At 39.1% G+C, this 7,879-nt stretch overlaps 1 pseudogene; it reads left to right on the top strand.

The window, feature by feature from the left end:
- Positions 1-697: 697 nt before the first annotated feature.
- On the top strand, positions 698-3,043 carry LOC148846227 (uncharacterized; annotated as a pseudogene).
- Positions 3,044-7,879: the final 4,836 nt, after the last annotated feature.

The following is a 7,879-nucleotide window of genomic DNA, read 5'->3' on the forward strand; positions in this document are numbered from 1 at the left end:
TGACATAAAGGGGGCCAGCCCCTCGATATACATGCATAGGATCCTTTTGGAAGATGGCGCCAAATCAGTTAGAGAACCACAAAGAAAACTCAACCCGATAATGAAAGAAGTAGTGATGAAAGAAGTACTTAAGTTGTTAGATGAAGGGATAGTCTACCCAATTTTGGATAGAAAATGGATAAGTCCTATACATGTTGTACCCAAGAAAACTGGGATAATCGTGGTAAAAAATCAAAATAATGAACTAATTCCAATGAGGGTACAAAGTGGCTGGTGTATGGTAATTGATTTTCGAAAACTTAATTTGGCCACTCGAAAAGACCACTTTCCCTTACCCTTCATTGATCAGATGTTAGAAAGATTAGCTAGTAAGGCCTTCTTTTGTTTTCTCGATGGATTCTTAGGATATTATCAGATAGTTATTGCCCAGGAGGACCAAGAGAAAACAACTTTTAGTTTCCCATTCGGTACCTTTGCTTACAGATGGATGCCTTTCGGTCTGTGTAACGCTCCAGGCACTTTTAGAAGATGCATGATAAGTATATTTTTTTATTTTATTGAGAAGTGCATTGAAGTGTTCATAGACGATTTTACTGTTTATGGGGATTCGTTTGATTATTGCTTAAGTAATTTAAGTAAAATTCTGAATCGATGTGTAGAGACAAATCTTGTTTTGAATTATGAAAAATGTGACTTTATGGTAAGGGAAGGCATTGTGTTGGGACATCTTATTTCGGCTAGAGGAATAGAGGTCAACAAGGCCAAGATTGATTTAATTGTGAGCTTACCTTACCCTACAAATGTTAGGGATGTTCATTCCTTTCTTGGACATGCAGGTTTCTATCGTAGGTTTATCAGAGACTTTTCAAAAATCACCCTGCCATTATCCAATTTGCTTCAGAAGGATGTGCCTTTCAATTTTGGAGATGAGTGCAAGGAAGCATTTGACAAGCTCAAGAAACTATTAACAACTGCACCCATTATTCAATCACCTGATTGGAACTTGCCCTTTGAGATCATGAGCGATGCAAGCAACTATGCAGTAGGGGCTGTTTTAGGTCAACGAGTTGATGAGAGGAGCCATGTCATCTACTATGCTTCAAAAACATTGAATGCTGCATAGTGCAACGACACAACCACTGAAAAGGAGCTATTAGCAATTGTGTTTGCTTTAGATAAATTTTGATCATATTTTCTTGGCTCTAAAGTAATTGTATTTTCTGATCATGTAGCTTTGAAATACCTATTAGTGAAAAAGGAGTCAAAACCGAGGCTGATAAGGTGGATACTCTTGCTCCAAGAGTTTGATTTGGAGATTAAAGATTGAAAGGGAGCTGAAAACTCAGTGGCGGATCATCTAAGTAGGTTGGTAAAAGATGAGGACTCCTCACCCATCTCTGATTTGTTTCCTAATGAGCAACTATTTCACATAAAAGGTATGGTCCCTTGGTATGCTGATATTGTGAATTACTTGGTTATCGGAATTTTTCCTAATTACCTTAGCAAGTCCATGAAAAATAAAATCAGGTATGAGGCAAAATATTATGTATGGGATGAACCCTCTCTATGGAAATTCTGCTCTGATCAAGTAATTAGGAGGTGTGTCCCTGAGAATGAGAATATGTCGATTTTAAGCTTTTGTCATAATTATGCTTGTGGTGGTCATTTTGGACCAAAGAGAACTGCTCAAAAGGTTTTAGATAGTGGGTTATATTGGGCAACCCTATTTAGAGATGCATACTTGTTTTGCAAAAATTGTGAAAGATGCCAACAAACAGGTGCATTATCTCGTAGGAATGAAATGTCCCAAATCCCTATTCTTGTCTGAGAAATCTTTGATGTTTGGGGTATTGATTTCATGGGACCCTTTCCTCCCTCTTGTGGTTTTGTTTATAAACTTTTGGCAGTTGACTATGTCTCATAATGGGTGGAAGCAAAGGCCACCAGGATTGATGATTCTAAGTGTATTGTAGGGTTTATCAAATCTAACATTTTTAGTAGGTTTGGCATTCCTCGAGCCATCATAAGTGGTCAAGGGACCCACTTTTGCAATAGAGCCATCGAAGCCTTGCTGAAGAAGTATGGGGTGCATCACTAAATCGCCACTACTTATCACCGCCAGACAAACGGACAAGCTAAAATTTCCAATAGAGAGGTCAAGTCCATTTTAGAGAAGACGGTGAATCCGGGAAGAATGGATTGGAGCATACGTCTAGATGATGCACTCTGGGCATATCGAACAGCATATAAAACACCAATAGGGATGTCCCCTTACAGGTTGATTTTTGGCAAATCTTGTCACTTGCCAATCAAAATTGAGCATAGGGCCTATTGGGCAATCAAACGCTGCAATATGAACATGAAAGAAGCTGGAAAGGCAAGAAAGCTCCAATTACAAGAATGGAAGAGTTGTGGTTAGAAGCATATGAGAATTCGAAAATCTACAAAGAGAAGACCAAATTGTTCCATGATAATTTGCTTTTAAGAAAACAATTTATAATTGGACAAAAGGTTTTATTATACAATTCTTGACTCCAACTCTTGCCAGGTAAGTTGTGTTCCAGGTGGATGGGTCCATTTGTTGTTACTAATGTGTTTCCTTATGGTGCAGTAGAGATCAAAAGTCTCAAAACAAACAAGGTTTTCAAAGTGAATGGGCATCAATTGAAGTTGTTCCATGAGGATGCAAATGTCTCCTCTATGGTAGACACCTCATTGGACCTTCCTCATTATTCATCGAGTTAAAGAAGCAAAGGAGGACGTCGAGCATAACGACGTTAAACAATTGCGCTTGTGGGAGGCAACCCATTGTGTTTAGTTAATTTTGTTATTTTGTTTTGATTTGTGTGTTTTGCAGCTGATTCTATATCTGAAGGAACCCAACAAGGTATACAGGGAAGTTCCCCCAAATCCTTCTACTATATGCATAACCACATACATTGGGGACAATGTATACCTTAAGTGTGGGGGGTTAGGGGAAACTCATAATTTTTGGGGTAACCCTAACATGCTTCGTTCATCACTTCTTAACCTTGCCTTTTGAAATTTCTGCTCCCTGGAAACTTATCCTTGAATGATTTCAAACTATCAGGAATTATGTGCTTAGGCTGAATAGATAGGATAGGATGCAAGCATGACTAACTGAATTTTTGGCTGCATAAGGTACCTCATTATTTTAATTGATCAATAGGCAAGATGCATACAAATTTATCCGCATGAGGGTTTGATTGATTTTCACATAAATATCTATCAAACATGGTTTGATTATTCTAGAACTTGTTGTGTTAGACATGCTGAGACCACGATTGTGAGATGGAGCATAAAATGCACTCATATCTAGAAATGAAAGCAAGGGTAAGATGGAGCATAAAATGCACTCACCCTAGAACCCCAACCCCATTCTCACTTTCAGACCTTTGGAATTCATACTAAGTGGTGGAGATGTGATACATAGAAAGTTTATGGTAATAACATATCTTGTTTTGACCTAAGAAACAAAGAAGGGTAATTGAATCTGGCTGCATTGGTTTGTTAAAATAATGGGTGCTTGTTCAGTCCAAGAATGTTCAGCCGGTGGAAGGCTTGTTTCCTTTACTATTGATTTAACTTGGGACCATGAGGAATGGTGATTTGAGATCACTCTTGGACAAGTTAAAAGGGAAAAATAAATGAAAATGGGAAGATTACCAAGTCTGAACTGAAGCATGCAATGGATCAGGCATTATGTTGAGAGAAAGAGAGATTAAAAACCAGTAGGTAGTTTCTTTGTTTTGCTTGAGTTTTGCCTTGCCCGAGGACGGGCAAAGTTTAAGTGTGGGAGGATTTGATGAGACAAAAAAGTACCCTATTTTTATCCCCAATTATTCACTCTTTTCCATTAATTTATCACTTAAATGGACTCATTACTCTTGTATTTCAATTCAGGGCAAGCAAGAAGGCAATTGGAAGAAAACAAGGCAATTCGGATGATTTTGCATAGTTTCGGCACTATTCAGTAATCGGGGCATAACTCTCAATTCTGGATTCCGATTTGGATAATGCAAGAGGCATCAGAAAGATAAAAGAAAGGCCCACAACTTTTATGTTTTGTGTTTTGACAGATTCGATACGGATCAAAGAAAAAACTGGGTACAAAGTTGGAGCAAGTTCGCAACAAGGCCCATTTCACAGCTGAAACCCAAATCGCAGAAGAGCCTTATAGCAGCCCAAGTTTTTAAAGTAGCCCAACTTGAATTCAAGAGCCAAGAGTCCCAATTTCAAATGTAATCTCTTGAGAGAGAGTTTTATCAGATCTAAAGTTTTAATGTAATCCTAGAGAGATAAGAAGATTGAGACTAGATCATTAGATAAGAGATAGGATAGGATTAGTTCAAAATAGATCAGGACTATCTAGCTAAGGTTAATCTCCTAGAAGGAGTTGGAAAACAGCCCTCTCCCTCAGCTATATAAAGAGGGGGGTGTATCAACTCATCATCCAGCAATCGAGTATCAAGCAACTCAAGCCACCAAGAAGATCAGTTCGGCATACTGAGAAGCAAAGTTTGGAAGATTCAAAAATCATGAGCAGCTAAGCCTTTTCTTTTCTGGTTCAAGGGGGGAGGTTTGATTGTGTCATCGTGACGTTCTATATTTAACTCAAGTTCTTGCTTTTAAATTCATGTATTCGTTGGTTCTTGTGCATATTCTCAATGGATGTTAATGTTAATTAGTCTGACAAATTAATTAATGTTGATTTTCCTACAGCTATCCATGGTTCGGTGATCTCTAATTGTCATGAATAGTGGTACAAGTCACAATTAGGTTAATATCTTTCTGGGTCAATTGTTCATGACAGCCTTTGACCAATGTATTGACATGGTTTAACCTAAAAGGAATCGATGGAACAAGATTCAATAATTGCAGCTATCTCAATTATTGTTGTTTTGGTTTAACTGTTTTCACAAATCTTAATGCTATCATTGTTTAACATGGAACGCTATCGTACCCAGTTGAGTGGTGATAAGTGTTGATTGAATGCTGGGTTTGGTCAGCTGATTTAGGAAAACACAAGGTTTATTATGGCTATCCTAATAAATCTAAGGTTAAATGCTTGAATTGCAAGACTGCCGAAGTCTACCTATGATCGATGACCAATTGACTAACCCCAATCCTTGAATCAGAATTCGGTAAGACTAATTACATCTTGTTAGTTGAAATTGCTATTGCTTTCTTGTTCTTTTAGAAATTTTAATTATTTAATTTCTCACTTATTATATTGCACATTCGGCTAAGAAATTATTCCCTAGCTCCCTGTGGGATTCAACCTAATACCACTATTACTGCAAAAATTTTATTGTATGAATAGTATTAATTTTGAGGGCTTCAACAACCCGTCACTAAGCCATTGACACAGAATGTGTTTGAGAAACACATGGAAAGTCTGGGACTCCAGCTTATACCCAATTGGGCCTAAGTGCAAGTGGGAGCTGGTAGATAGTGTATGCCCTTAGGTCCAATCAAATTGATGTACATTATGTCATTTATTGTAAATGAATAAAGTGCATAATTGATTCATGTTATTATGGTGTGTTTTTGTGTAATACCCTTAAATTGGAAACTTATGACTCATGTTAGTTTTGAATTTTCACAGTTGTTGGATATATCTGGGGAGATTTATCCTACCAAGGCTAATACTGATGTGTCGCCAGGTTGGTTGGGGTGGCTTGTCTCAGCTGCCAGGGTGAGACCTGAGGTACATGCAGTGTGGGTTTTCTTAAAACCCTAAACCGGACCAAATTCCAGTTTTGCCTTGGACCTTGGAGATAGATGGTCAAAACTGGAATGTTACACCTGACCCCTAGACTCGATTGCGGTATTGCACTAGGTGTCAGATTGGGCTATCTTTGATATGCCAATCAATGAGATCCTTAGAGGGGGTCAAAACCTAGGTATGTTGGGACAATCCAAGAATTCACCTGAGTGGGTGATCATAGTGACAAGATCAGCCTCTTTATCGAACAAAGTAAATGATCAGGGAATGCACTTTCTCTGATGGAAACCTAAACTACTGGTAGTGGTTTCAAATTGTTTGCAAAATGTTTTAATTCCCTTAATCCATTTGAGTAGAGAGTGTAGCACCGTACCTTGCAACTGAGGGAGAGGTCCTCTCTTCTCTGGTAGTGTATGATCATTAAGGGCTGAGAGGTCAAGTGTAAGACCATTGAGGGTAATACTTGATGGGCTAATCTTGCATTGCCCACAGTCCTTGGGTTTTCATAAGGTGGCTGCACCCAAGGACCATTTAGTGTAAATGTTGGTCCCATTAAGAGTCCATGGTGATGGACTCAGGAGTTCACTATGTCCTATAGTGGATTCGGCCAGGCCTTGTAATAGAGGCTAGGCATAACCCATGTGGCTCATGTGTAGATCAATGTTAGGGTCCTATGCCATACAAAGAGAGACAAGTTAGCCAGTAGATTAAAGGGTAAGTGAGCTATGTGGCTTAATGGGCCTAAAGCTATTGAACAGTTTTTGTATGCCCTTAGCTTCAATCGACATTGATGTACTTTTGATATTTAATGTAAATAAATAAAGTACATATTTGATTCATGTTGTGTGGTATACTTCTGTGTAAGACCCTAAAACTGGACACTTAATGAGACTTGTGTTGGTTTTAAATGTTCACAACCGTTGGATAAGTCTGGGGAGATTTATGTTGCCAAGGCTGACACTAGTGTGCTGCCAGCTGTTGGGGTGGCTTGTTCAGCCGCCAGGGTCAGACCCAAGACACACACAGTGTAGGATTAGTTGAACCCTTGTACTAGACCAGATTTCCAATATTTCCCTGGACCTTGGAGATTGATGGGCAAAACTGGAAAGTTACACTTGACCTATAAACCCGATTATGGTACTGCACTAGGTGTCGGATTGGGCTATCTTTGATATGCCAATCAGTGAGATCCTTAGCGGGGGTCAAAACCTGGGTATGTTGGGACAGTCTGAGAATTCATCTAAGTGGGTGATCATAATGACAGGATCAGCCCCTTTGTCAAACAAAGGTAATGATCGGGGATGCACTCTCTCTGATGGAAACCAAATTGCCAGCAGTTGATTTCAATCGTTGGAATTTTGTTTTGCAAAATTTATATATATGATATATACTTATGTATGGTTTCAAAATGTTTGCAAATGGTTTTAATTCCTGGGATCCATGTGAGCAGAGAGTACAACACTATTCCTTACAGCCGAGGGAGAGGTCCTCTCTTGTCGGGCAGTGCTTGATCATTATGGGCTGAGAGGTTGAGTGTAAGGCCATTTGGGGTAATACCTAATGGGCTAATTTTGCATTTGCCCACTGTCCCTGGGTTTTTATAAGATGGTTTGGCCCAAGGACCACTTAGTGCAATTGTTGAGCCCATAGGGTCCATGTGATGAGCTCTGGGCGTTCACTGGGCTTTCCAGTGAATTCAGCTAGGCCTTGTAACAGAGGCTGGACCGAACCTATGTGGCTGATGTGTAGATCAATGGTTGGGTCCCATGCCATACAAAGAAATCCAATTGGGTAGCAGTTTGGAAGACTATTGAGCACTTATTACTTAATGGGCCTAAAGCCCATTTCGAACTAGGCTGATTTGATCAGTCACAAAAGGGGGCGGATCTGAGATTAGGATGAGCCCAAAATCTTATCTAATCTGCAGATAAGATTAAGAAGAGTCCTAATCCAAATATAGATTTGGATAAGGACAACTCCTGATATGATTAGGAGGTTTTCTTAATCATTAAGCAAGTGGAGGAAACCCTAATTCGAATTACAAGAATTCGAACCCAAGGGATTTTGTAGAGAATACATTTGCATTCTGAAGATTAGATCTCAAAAACCCTAGAGAAGAAAAAGTAGTTC

Source organism: Nelumbo lutea, chromosome 7 (genome assembly GCF_056320005.1).
Source record: "Nelumbo lutea isolate HS-2025 chromosome 7, American lotus-T2T, whole genome shotgun sequence".
Classification (NCBI taxonomy): Eukaryota; Viridiplantae; Streptophyta; class Magnoliopsida; order Proteales; family Nelumbonaceae; genus Nelumbo; species Nelumbo lutea.